This window comes from Capricornis sumatraensis, chromosome 22 (genome assembly GCF_032405125.1).
Source record: "Capricornis sumatraensis isolate serow.1 chromosome 22, serow.2, whole genome shotgun sequence".
In the NCBI taxonomy this organism is placed as follows: domain Eukaryota; kingdom Metazoa; phylum Chordata; class Mammalia; order Artiodactyla; family Bovidae; genus Capricornis; species Capricornis sumatraensis.
This window is the reverse complement of record NC_091090.1, coordinates 34,889,663-34,903,176: the sequence shown is the minus strand read 5'-3', so window position 1 is coordinate 34,903,176 and position 13,514 is coordinate 34,889,663. Positions and strand designations below refer to the sequence as shown.

At 42.6% G+C, this 13,514-nt stretch overlaps 3 non-coding genes across 3 annotated transcripts; all 3 read left to right on the top strand.

The window, feature by feature from the left end:
* Positions 1–5,414: 5,414 nt before the first annotated feature.
* On the top strand, positions 5,415–5,487 carry TRNAA-AGC (transfer RNA alanine (anticodon AGC)). The gene has a single exon. It is a non-coding gene; the product is annotated as a tRNA-Ala (tRNA).
* A 528-nt stretch (positions 5,488–6,015) lies between these two features.
* TRNAA-AGC (transfer RNA alanine (anticodon AGC)) lies at positions 6,016–6,088 on the top strand. The gene has a single exon. It is a non-coding gene; the product is annotated as a tRNA-Ala (tRNA).
* Positions 6,089–12,341: 6,253 nt separating this feature from the next.
* On the top strand, positions 12,342–12,414 carry TRNAM-CAU (transfer RNA methionine (anticodon CAU)). The gene has a single exon. It is a non-coding gene; the product is annotated as a tRNA-Met (tRNA).
* Positions 12,415–13,514: the final 1,100 nt, after the last annotated feature.

Sequence of the window (13,514 nt, the reverse complement as noted above, 5' to 3'; positions counted from 1 at the left end):
AAAAAAGTTTCCTGAAAGCCCTCAGACATCAAAGGGGAAGGATGAGTACTGGGAATATAGAGAACAAAAGCCTGGATAATGTGACCAAAGACTTGAATTAGGAGCACAATACTGAGATTAGGGAGTGGTGAGAGCATCATCAGGGTCTTAACACTCTTCAGTTCAGTTCAGTCGCTCAGTTGTGTCCCACTCTTTGCAACCCCATGGACTGCAGCACGCCAGGCTTCTCTGTCCAGCACCAACTCCCGGAGTTTACTCAAACTCATATCCACTGAGTCGGTGATGCTATCCAACCATCTCATCCTCTGTCGTCCCCTTCTCCTCCCGTCTTCAATCTTTCCCAGAATCAGGATCTTTTCCAGTGAGTCAGTTCTTCACATCAAGTGGCCAAAGTATGGAGCTTCAGCTTCACTATCAGTTCTTCCAAGGAATATTCAGGACTGATTTCCTCTAGGATGGACTGGTTGGACCTCCTTGCAGTCCAAGGGACGCTCAAGAGTCTTATCCAACACCACAGTTCAAAAGCATCAATTCTTTGGTGCTCAGCTTTCCTGATAGTCCAGCTTTCACATCCATATATAACTACTGGAAAAACCATAGTTTTGACTAGACGGACCTTTGTCAGCAAAGTAATGTCTCTGCTTTTTAATATGCTGTCTCGGTCTAAGAAGCAAGCATCTTTTAATTTCATGGCTGCAGTCACCATCTGCAGTGATTTTGGAGACCCCCAAAGTAAATCCCCCCCCCCCCCCGACATGAACACTGTTTTCACTGATTTCCCATCTATTTGCCATGAAATGATGGGACCAGGTGGCATGATCTTAGTTTTCTGAATGTTGACTTTTAAGCCAACTTTTTCACTCTCCTCTCTCACTTTCATCAAGAGGCTTTTTAGTTCTTCACTTTCTGCCTTAAGGGTGGTGTCATCTGCATATCTGAGGTTATTGATATTTCTCCTGGAAATCTTGATTCCAGCTTGTGCTTCATCCAGTCCAGCATTTCTCAGGATGTACTCTGCATATAAGTTAAATAAGCAGGGTGACAATATACAGCCTTGAGGTATTCCTTTTCTTATTTGGAACCAGTCTGTTGTTCCATGTCCAGTTCTCACTGTTGCTTGACCTGCATACAGATTTCTCCGGAGGCAGGTCAGGTGGTCTGGCATTTCCATCTCTTTAAGGATTTTCCACAGTTTGTTGTGATCCACACAGTCAAAGGCTTTGGCATAGTCAATAAAGCAGAAGTAGATGTTTTTCTGGAACTCGCTTTTTCGATGATCCAATGGATGTTGGCCATTTGTTGCTAGAGCGACTTTGAGGAGGCCAAGGGCAAATGAGAAGCCACAGCAAGACATTAGGAGGGGTGAAATCGTCTTTAGAATCAAACCCCATACCCTCCAGAGACACTGAAAGGGCTCAAACATACCTTAACACTCTTACATTTAAGATAAACTATGTTCCTAATTCTGGAATTCTTCCCCAGAGGAGCTGCAGCTTAGTTTTATGTTTGTTTTTAATGAAAATATCTAAGTAAGGCCCAAATATTGTATATAGAGCCTTTTTAATAGTTGAAATCACTTTTAATAACTTCAGAGTATGTGATATATTCCAGACGTTGTTCTCATTTTACAGGTAATTATCTCATTATTGTGTTTAGTCACTAAATCACATCTAACTCTTTTGCTATCTGCATGGACTTTAGCCTGCCAGGCTCCTCTGTCCATGGAATTTCCCAGGCAAGAATAGTGGAGTGGGTTGCCATTTATTTCTCCAGGGGATCTTGCTGCACCCAGGGATGGAACCCATGTTTCTTGCATTGTAGGCAGATTCTTTACCACTGAGCCACCAGTACCTCCTATTATCTCTTTAACTTGTAACACAAATTCTATAAGATGTTTGTTATTATTTTTATCCTAGAAGGAAACTGGTGCAGGAAGAGATTGAGTAACTTGTCCAGGATCACACACTTAGTAACTAGTGAAGCTGAAATATGAATAGTCATGCCAGAGCCTGTGCTTGCCAGGATTGTATTATATGGCTACATCAATAGTAGTGATTGTGTTGTAGTAAAATATTGAATTCTGATCTCTGCATTGTGTATGGGAAGGTCTCAGTAAGTGTTTAATTGAACCCTGTAGCTTTTTCTTTAAAGATACATTGACCCAAGCAAAGTGCTTATTTTACTCATTGTTTCATTTACTCAACGGATGTTGATTGAACATTTCCAATTCACCAGACAGCAGGCTGAAGGTTAGGAATTTAAAGGTAGGAAAGACTCAGTTCCATTCCTCTGAGGCTTCACAGCACCAGGTGTCACGTGGTGTGACAAAGGTAGAAGTTACATAAAGTAGTCTGGGGACAGGGAGAAGGTGCACTTATTTGAGAAAGGGCCAGGAATGACTCTGTGCAACGTGGGACTTGAGGTGAAGCTTGAAGATTAGAAGGAAGGAGTTGAAGATGGGGCTGGAATGGAGGATGGGAAATAGGTTAGAGATTTTCTAATGTGATTTCAATTCATGAATTTTATCTTGTAGGAAATGGGAACCCGTTCATAGAATAGTTCAGTTATCCCCAAACTTAAAAATTTTTAAACTATGATTTTGTTTTAGTTTTAAATACAGAGAGTGGCAAAACAGGAAGCCTGGAAACCAAGATAAAGAATAAGAAGGAGCAGGCAGCAAATTGAACAAAAATAGGTCATGACAATCAAGGGAGAATTTCAATTAAAAGTTTGTTGAGAACAATGTCAAATATTCTGAAAGATCCTGGATAACACCAAAGATTATTGGATAAGGTTTACATGATAATTACTATCTTCTAGGTGCTGTTTTAAGCACTTTTATAGTATTAGCTCACTTAATCATCCAACAACCCTATGTGTTTTAGTCCTTACAATAAGCCCCTGTTATAAACGAGGGAGATGAGGTACAAAACTTGGGCAAAATCATGCAGTTGATAAGAAGCAGAATGGGGATTTAAAGTCTGAGGGATCTGGCTTCTAAGTCTGTGCTTGTTACCACTACTCTATTCTATCCCTCTAAAGCGGCTCTGTGGAGTTTAGGAAAAAAGGTTTTCGTCTTTAGCAAGGGCAGCTTCTGTGGAGTGTGGTGGAAAGGGAAATAGAGAATACAGGCAGAATCATCATATTCTGAAACATCTTTTAGAAGCTTCGCTATGAAGATGAACAAAGACCATCTCTAGCATAGAATACAGGACTTAAATATTAGGCAGGGCCTGAGGCTTCAGGGTGCAGGAGATTTTAATATGTTGTTAAAGGAAAACAGTCAGTAGAGAGGTTGAGGATTCAGGAAAATGGTATTTGATGTAGAGAGGCCACTTACGAGACAGGAAAGGCTGGCGACTGCAGTACAAAGAGGAATTAGCCTTGAACAGAAGGTATCAGAGATCAAAGCAGAGAAATGTATCTGTATTGCTTTGGTCTTGTTCAGAAATGATTAAATCCACATTAAAAACCAGTAACCTGACCTGCCTCCTAAGAAATCTGTATGCACGTCAAGAAGCAACAGTGAGAACTGGACATGGAACAACAGACTGGCTCCAAATAAGAAAAGGAGTACCTCAAGGCTGTATATTGTCACCCTGCTTATTTAACTTATATGCAGAGTACATCCTGAGAAATGCTGGACTGAATGAAGCACAAACTGGAATCAAGATTGCCAGGAGAAATATCAATAACCTCAGATATGCAGATGACACCACCCTTATGGCAGAAAGTGAAGAGGAACTAAAAAGCCTCTTGATGAAAGTGAAAGATGAGAGTGAAAAAGGTGGCTTAAAACTCAACATTCAGAAAACTAAGATCATGCCATCTGATCCCATCACTTCATGGCAAATAGATGGGGAAACAATGGAAATAGTGTCAGACTTTATTTTTTGGGCTCCAAATATCACTGCAGATGGTGACTGCAGCCATGAAATTAAAAGATGCTTGCTCCCTGGAAGAAAAGTTATGACAAACCTAGACAGCATATTAAAAAGCAGAGACATTACTTTGCCAACAAAGGTCTGTCTAGTGAAAAATATGGTTTTTCCAGTAGTCATGTATGGATGTGAGAGTTGGACTATAAAGAAAGCTGAGTGCTGAAGAATTGATGCTTTTGAACTGTGGTGTTGGAGAAGACTCTTGAGAGTCCCTTGGACAGCAAGGAGGTCCAACCCACCCATCCTAAAGGAAATCAGTCCTGAATATTCCTTGGAAGGACTAATGCTGAAGCTGAAGCTCCATACTTTGACTACCTGATGTGAAGAACAGACTCACTGGAAAAGACCCTGATTCTGGGAAAGAATGAAGGCGGGAGGAGAAGGGGACAACAAAGAATGAGATGGTTGGATGGCATCACTGTGATGCACATGAGTTTGAGCAAGCTCCAGGAGTTGGTGATGGACAGGGAAGCCCGATGTGCTGCAGTCCATGGGGTCGCAAAGAGCTGGACACGACCAAGCAACTGCACTGACTGACTGACTGACTGACTGAACTAATGTATTTTTAGAAAATAAATCACCATGTTTATGCTTCAACAATGTCAATAGGATAGCATTGCTGTTTTTCACCTCCTCATTTCCTAGGGTTTCTCAGATTTTGCCACTGAAGTATAACCAGACAAGAGGAGAATGAACAAATGCCTCAAAGTGGCTTCTCACAGTTGTAAAATTCATTCGGGTTCTCATTTATCATTAAAATTTATGCAGTTTGCAGCCTACCCTACGATCTATATGGGCACTGGAAATAGGAAATTTTTTAAAAAATTGGTTCCTATCATTAATAAATCATAGTCGAAAATGAAATAGATATTTGCTTAGTTCATGAAAAATCTGTGAGATTTTTACTAATCTCCTCCCCCACATTCTGGTACTAACACCAATCAGTGGTGACTTTTCTTTTCCACTTTACAAAACTTAAGCTCAGGTATCTTATAATACCCGCTGTCTGTCAATCAGTCAAGATGGATTTTGCTTTGCTGTCCCTGTGCATGAGACAGTCAGTTCAGTCACTCAGTCATGTCTGACTCTTTGCAACGTAATGGACTGCAGCACACCAGGCTTCCCTATCCATTACCAATTCCTGGAGCTTGCTCAAACTCATGTCCATTGAATCAGTGATGCCATCCAACCATCTCAGCCTCTGTCATCCCCTTCTCCTCCCACCTTCAATCTTTCCCAGAATCAGGGTCTTTTCCAACGAGTCAGTTCCTCACATTAGGTGGCCAAAGTATTGGAGTTTCAGCTTCACCATCAGTCCTTCCAGTGAATATTCAGGACTGATTTCCTTTAGGACTGACTGGTTTGATCTCTTTAAGGATCTTGAAAATTTCTGAAGTTTAGGCTGCTCAGAAGAGTAAATAAAGTGGGGATGGTACTCTGAAAAGCTAGAGGAAAAAACACAAGCATGAAGGTGGGGAATTAGCTCAAGTGGTAGAGCGCTCGCTTAGCATGTGAGAGGTAGTGGGATCGATGCCCACATTCTCCAGTTTTGGCTCCTTCAACTAAGGAGCTCCAGCTGACAACCGCAAATCTTGCAACCTATGCAAAGAAATGAGAAAAGCAGACACACACTGCACTCTCCTCGGGGCAAGGATAAGACTGGTGCAGTCAGCCAGTTGTATCCAACTCTTTGTTACCCCATAGAATGCGGCACACCAGGCTTCCCCGTCCATCACCAACTCCCGGAGCTTGCTCAAACTCATGTCCATTGAGTCAGTGATGCCATCCAACCATCTCAGCCTCTGTCATCCCCTTCTCCTCCCACCTTCAATCTTTCCCAGAATCAGGGTCTTTTCCAACGAGTCAGTTCCTCACATTAGGTGGCCAAAGTATTGGAGTTTCAGCTTCACCATCAGTCCTTCCAGTGAATATTCAGGACTGATTTCCTTTAGGACTGACTGGTTTGGTCTCTTTAAGGATCTTGAAATTTTCTGAAGTTTAGACTGCTCAGAAGAGTAAATAAAGTGGGGATGGTACTCTGAAAAGCCAGAGGAAAAAACACAAGCGTGAAGGTGGGGAATTAGCTCAAGTGGTAGAGCGCTCGCTTAGCATGTGAGAGGTAGTGGGATCGATGCCCACATTCTCCAGTTTTGGCTCCTTCAACTAGGGAGCTCCAGCTGACAACCGCAAATCTTGCAACCTATGCAAAGAAATGAGAAAAGCAGACACACACTGCACTCTCCTCTGGGCAAGGACAAGACTGGTTCTACTGCCCCTTTGGTATGTGTATCTACTCAATTTAGTTGCTTAGTTGTGTCTGACTCTTTGTGATCCTGTGGACTGCAGCACGTCAGGCTTCCCTGTCCATCCCCAACTCCTGGAGCTTGCTCAAACTCATGTCCATTGAGTCGGTGATGCTGCCTAACCTACTCATCCTCTGTCATCCCCTTCTCCTGCCTTCAATCTTTCCCAGCATCAGGGTCTTTTCTAATGCATCAGCTCTCCACATCAGATGTCCAAAGTATTGGAGCTTCAGCTTCACCATCAGTCCTTCCAATGAATATTCAGGACTGATTTCCTTTAGGACTGATGACAAATTTAACTCAATAGGATATGAACTAGAAAAAATATCTGTACAAAGTTCCATCAGAATGTTGAAGGAAGTGGGTTATTCTGTCTAAGGGGATCAGAAGAGACTTAACAAAAAGAGATAGCAGTCTATGGCTATCGCTTTGTTCCACAAAATATTCAGAAAGCCAAGTTTCTTCCAGTTCACTGTCCACTATTCTTTCTGCAGGCTGAGGAATAACATCTTTAGGTTGATAAAAAGCTTTTGTGCTCTTGTTGATGTTTGTTGATGTGTTTAAGACAAGAGAAGCCTTCAAAATAAATATAGAAGAAACTTTGGAAGTGGGGATAAGAGAAAAAAAAAGAAAAATCAAGTAAAACATAGTCCAGAAGTATTAATAACTTGTGGCTCAATAGAGTGTTTTGTAAATTAATACATGACTCTTCTTTTGGAGGACAATTACATATTAGTTCAACATTAGCCTACTCAATAATCTAGGTACACAAATGAGATACAGTCTCAATTTACTCATTCAGTTAGTCATAAATATGAGCGTACATGTGGGCTAAGTCACTTCAGTTGTGTTTAACTCTTTGCGACGCTATGGACTGTGTCCCGCCAGGTTCCTCTCTCCATGGGATTCTCCAGGCAAGAATACTGGCATGGGTAATCATTCCCTTCTCCAGGGAATCTTCCACACCCAGGGATCAAAACCACGTCTCCTGCATTGTTAGGTGGATTATTTACCATGGAGCCACCTGGGAAGCCCCTCAGTTAATATATATCAGACACTAACTGAGAGGCTATATGTGTAAGGGACATCATACCCCGAAGTTGCTTTGAATGAAAGAAATGGCACTTCTCAAGACAGATATGACTGCAGACTCCTTTGTATTCCCTGAAAGAGGTGTGAATCAGTTCTTTATGGTCCCTGTAACAAAGCCACTGGGCTTCTCTGGTGGCTCAGTGGTGAATTCACCTGCCAATGCAGGAGACAGGGGTTTGATCCCTGGGTGTGGAAGATCCCCTGGAGAAGGAAATGGCAACCCACTCCAGTATTCTTGCCTGGAAAATCTCATAGACAGAGGAGCCTGGTGGGCTACAGTCCACGGGGTCACAACAGAACTAGACATGACTTAGTGTCTAAATGACAACAATAAACAAATTACTACATACTTTGCCAACAAAGGTCCATCTAGTCAAGGCTATGGTTTTTCCAGTGGTCATGTATGGATGTGAGAGTTGGACTATAAAGAAAGCCAAGGGCCGAAGAATTGATGCTTTTGAACTGTGGTGTTGGAGAAGACTCTTGAGAGTCCCTTGGAGTGCAAGGAGGTCCAGTCTATCCTAAAGGAAATCAGTCTTGAATATTCATTGGAAGGACTGATGCTGAAGTTGAAACTTCGATACTTTGGCCACCTAATTGTGGAACTGACTCATTCCCGATTCTGGGAAAGATTGAAAGCAAGAGGAGAAGGGGATGACTGAAGATGAGATGGTTGGATGGCATTACTGACGCAATGGACATGAGTTTGAGTAAGCTCCAGGAGTTGGTGATGGACAGGGAAGCCTGGCATGCTGCAATCGATGGGGTCGCAGAGTCGGACACAAGTGAGCGACTGAACTGAACTGAACTAGTGAATTAAACAATACAAATTTATCGTTTTTCAGTTCTGTAGTTCAGAAGTCTAAATCAGGGCACACTCGGTTAAAATCAAGATGTTGGCACTGCTGTGTTCCTTTCTAAAGAATTTGCTTCCTCACTCTTTTCAGCTTCTAGGCTTCCTGCAGCTTTTGGCTCATAGACTTCTTCCTCCATCTCCAAAGCCTGCAATGAAGGACCATTTTCTTCTCATGTCACATCTCTCCAAGCTTTATGTCATTGCATAACTAAGACTATAGCTGGAAACTTTCTCTACTCTTAAGGACTCATGGGATAATATTGGGCTCACCAGTGTATTTCCTCATCTCAAGGTTGTAACCTTGATCACATCCACAAAGTCCTTTTTGCCATCAAGGTAATAAATTCACAGGCTCTCCCTGTACTGATTGCTGATGTCAGGGGAGGACTCTGACTGCTTGGAGGGAAACAAAGATCATCATTATTGCCAATCACCAGAAATAGAAGTCCAGTCTGGGACTGCACCTTGGTATCAGAGTCACCAAGGAAAACACAACACAGTCAAGCACAGGATAGGACAAAACTTTACTTCCATGGGGAAGAGACAGAGCAAGGTCAGCTTTAGTATGTCTGTTAGCTCCCCATGTCTAGCAGGTCCCCACAGCAGCTATGCACACCCCTCTCATGCCACAGTAGGACCACAACCCCTGCCCTGTGGAGTCTGAAATGCTGGAAGCTGTGAGCAGGCCTGAGGGTCACTGATGAACGTGTAAGCTTAACAAAAGAATACACTTTAACTATGAAACAGGGAAATAGATTCTCACATGGGGCTATAAGCCTGACATAGGCTATGTGGGCTCTTTATCTCAGGGCAGGATGTGTTTCAGGCAGAAGGCCCATTCTTATCTGACCAAGTAGGGATTAAAACACTGTGTACAGGAGACTGCCTTTCTCATCACCACCACCCCCCCGCCCCATTCTACTGAAACAATAGATAAAGCATGTCCAATCTGGTACGACCCTTGTTGCTGTTGTTTAGACGCGAAGTGCTGTCCAACTCCTTTGTGATCCCATGGACTATAGCCCACCAGGCTCCTATGTCCATGGGATTTCCCAGGCAAGAATACCGCAGTGAGTAGCCATTTCCTTATACAGAAGATCTTCTCGACTCAGAGACTGAATCTGCATCTCCTGCATTGGCAGGCAGGTTCTTTGCTTGAGCCACTAGGGAAGCCAGGTAGGAACCTAGTCTACCTCAAGTTTGGAAGGTAGTCTACCTCATAAGTTATGACCAACCTAGATAGCATATTCAAAAGCAGAGACATTACTTTGCCGACTAAGGTCTGTCTAGTCAACGCTATGGTTTTTCCTGGCCATGTACGGATGTGAGAGTTGGACTGTGAAGAAGGCTGAGCGCCGAAAAATTGTTGCTTTTGAACTGTGGTGTTGGAGAAGTCCCTTGGACTGCAAGGAGATCCAACCAGTCCATTCTGAAGGAGATCAGCCCTGGGATTTATTTGGAAGGAATGATGCTAAAGCTGAAACTCCAGTACTTTGGCCACCTCATGAGAAGAGTTGACTCATTGGAAAAGACTCTGATGCTGGGAGGGATTGGGGGCAGGAGGAGAAGGGGACGACAGAGGATGAGATGGCTGGATGGCATCACTGACTGGGTGGACGTGAGTCTGAGTGAACTCCAGGAGTTGGTGATGGACAGGGAGGCCTGGCGTGCTGCAATTCATGGGGTTGCAAAGAGTCGGACATGACTGAGTGACTGAACTGAACTACCCCGTAAGTTGGGTCTAGTGGGTTCCCTGAACAATCTGGCAGTTCACTGGCAGAGACTTTCTGTCGTTTTGAGAGAGCACATTACCAGGATCACCAAGAGAAATAGACCCAGGATTATGGCCAATCCTTGCTGGAGCCTGTTTCTCAACTATGAACCCCAACTGCCAGGGCTGAGGCAGCTAAAGAGGCCAAAGAATGCCATGGCCTTTAGGTATGACATCTAAAGCTCAAGACAAAACAGCAAAAGTAAACTGTACAGAATTCGAACTTGCCACTTCACACAACCATAATAATATTCCATGACATAAATGTCTACATGTGGGGAAAAAAGCTAGGACAAGGTTGAAGATAAGGTTCATTTCCTATGTGAGGCCACTCCTTGAAGATTGGGAAAGCTCTGTTTTATCTAGTACATAGGAAAAACACAGAGGAATAAAATGGGGAAACGGGGAATATGTTCTAAAGGAGAAAACAAGATAAAACCTCTGGGGGTGGAGGATTGTAATAGTAAAATGGAGATAAGTAATTTACTTGACAGAGAGTCGTAAAAATGGTCACCAAACTTGGGAGAATGGATGAGCACAGTGAAAACCTCAACAAAGAGGTAGAAAATATAAGAAAGTACCAAACAGAAGTCACAGAGCTGAAGAAAACAAATTTGAAGTGAAAAACGCAGTAGAGGCTTCCATAGCGATTTCTTTTCCCGGAGCGGATAGTCTCTTGCTCCCTCTTGTGTTTATCGATGGTATTGCAGGTTCTGTGGTGCGGCCTCAAGCTGTCAAACTCTCCTCTGTTCTCAGGGGCCCCCAGGCATCCAAAGTATGAGAATTTGGTATGAGCGCTTCTAGTCAAGTGAGAAAGAAACCAGTCCCCTGGGCAGACTCCCCCCAACCCTTGGAAACTCAGAATCTTTGGCATATGTTCCATTCTTCCCTTGCTGTCCGAAGAGAAAGGCAATAATTTGGTCATTTTCTCCTGATCTCGCTGAGTTTTGTCAACTTGGAGGAAAATCTGTAGTGGGTGGAATGCCATAGTTTTATTTATCCATTTCAATGCTTCTGTTTCTGGCTCTGCACAATTTGGTGGTACTGCGACGTCCTAACTGGTTTCTGGAGAGCTCATAAAAGCTTTTTGGACCATATACTCATGTTAAATTGGTGTCTCTGTCAGGTAACAAGGTCCGTGGCTTTCTATTTTGCTCTCTTGCTGATGGTCATCCCTTCAAAGCAGTATAATTTAAAGCTCTAGAATTTATACATATTCATTTTAGGAGGCTGCCTCTGATGGTAATAAAATATAGTGAGGTTTTGTTACTATCTTCTATATGGATTTAATTTTAAGCAATAAGTTAATGCTGTATTTAATATTCAAACATTTCCAACATTTGGCTATGCCTCCATCAGTTTCTTTCTACTGATTATCAGGGATGATCATCTGACTGAACACTGGCTTGTTTAGTGACAATTGTGATAATTTCTATCTACAGGAGAGGAGGTTGGGTAGGGGACCCATGATTTAAAAAATGAATGCATAAATACATGAGAATTTTTTACCTATAAATTCAAGATTTATAGAAAAGATTCAGGAAGTCCAATTCACCAAAAGCTGAAAAGAAATCCATAGCCAGTTACATCACAGTGAAACTGTAAAAGAAGAGGAGAAAAAGGAGAGGAAGAAGAGGGGCAAGAGTACCAAAATGACATTAAAGACTAACAACAATTCTCAAAAATAGAAGAGAGATTGCCTGCAAAGGTGACACTGTAAGCTAGAAAATAGCTCAGGGTAATTTTCAAATTGAAGAAATAAAATAACTCAACTAAAATTACACTCAGTGACTCTATTTTTGAAGAATGACAGTGATATAAAGATAGCATGAGATAAAAGAACATTTGAGAGTTTATCCCACAGAGACCCTCAGTAAAGGAAATCTCAAGAATATACTATAAAAGGAAGGAAATTTTCATAGATATATTCCTCGGTAAATATTTTCAAAGACACTGCTCTAGACTTTTTGGACAAACTAGTAGACAAAAAAGATGAAGAATTTGCATGCTATTAGACTTACAGTGCAAATCATGATGAGAAAAATCTATAGACAAAAACATGGGTAAATCTAAACACACATTAACTTTTTGAAAAATAATCCCAAATCGTACTTTGGAAAATATGGTAGAACTAAAATATTGGGCAAAAAAAAAAATTACATACATGTTTCAAGGTATGAAAATTTTCTATACATTCATCCAACTACTATTCGGTGAGAGTACTATTTCAGAGAGAAGACTCTGGATGGTGAAAATGTGACTGTTAACTCTGAGGGACCGATGATCCAGATGAACAGAAAACAAGAACATCACCAGCCAGAGGACAAGCACTGGCTTAGATAATTTCTTTATAGCCCAGCCAACAGCTCAATCCCAGCGCCTTCTTAGCGCAGTGGGCAGCGCGTCAGTCTCATAATCTGAAGGTCCTGAGTTCGAGCCTCAGAGAGGGCATGGTTTTTTTTCCTTTTGTTTGCTTTTCCTTAGGCGCGTTTATTTTCCTTGAGTTTGGTTTTGCATTCATTTACCTCTGGAACGCAGTTTGCTCTGCTGTGAAGTATCAAGACGTGATATTGTGTCAGAGTTTTCTCACGATAACCGTTCCGGGTCTCCATTTAGACGAGCACTCCGGCAATGGCTGTTTCTCCGGAAGTTCTAGAGATGCTCCGCCTTGACAGCAGTGACACTTGAGTCTTCAGATTAGTCCCGAAAAACCAAGAAGGGCATAAAACTTCTAATGCTGAAATAACCACGAGTTCAAAACATTCTGTCGCGGCGAATTGTACTTCGCTGACTGGTGCCTGCAGGGTCTATGCCCGTATTCTCCGCCTGCGCATCTCCTTGAGCTCTTGGTCGGGAACCGCAACTTTCCAGTTGACTACAGCTCAATACAGATGTAGAAAACATTGACTTTTGGGGGAGGGGGCAGGGAGAGTCTTTAATTTTTTTTTTTTTATGAGCCAGAAGAAGACAGAGGAATATTGGACATTGAAATATTGGACATGTGATACATCGGATCTTTCTGATTCCCGCCCCCGCACCCCGTCCTTGTATGGTTTCACACATGTCAGAGCTGGAGATGTCTTTCTTAACTGACAAACCAACTTTGTAGCCAGTGGAGGAAAACAGTGGAAGGGAGATGAGGCGTCTCGAGCAGGCCAAGATGCTCAAAGAGGAAGAAAATCTGCGAGGCTGAGCTCGTCATTTTCCATCTTAGCAATTCGATGTTGGTTGTTCTTCACGATCAGAGCCACTTATTCACAGCTCGCGGGTGCATCCAGTAGCTAACTAATAACTTCACGTATTTGCTTCCCATAGGGTCTTTCTCCATATTTTTTGGTTACTTGGGGCACTCGGTTTCAGCCCCTGACAAGAAAGTTGGGGCTTTATTGACCCTGCCCTGCCCTGCACTTCTCAGGATTGGGGCGCCTTGCGGCCACATGCATGAAGAAACGGAGGGGGAAAAAGGAATTGGGCATATCCCTTGAGATGACCCAGCTATTCTGCAGCAGAACCCAAGTCATACGTTGGTAGTAGATGTACTAACCACTAGC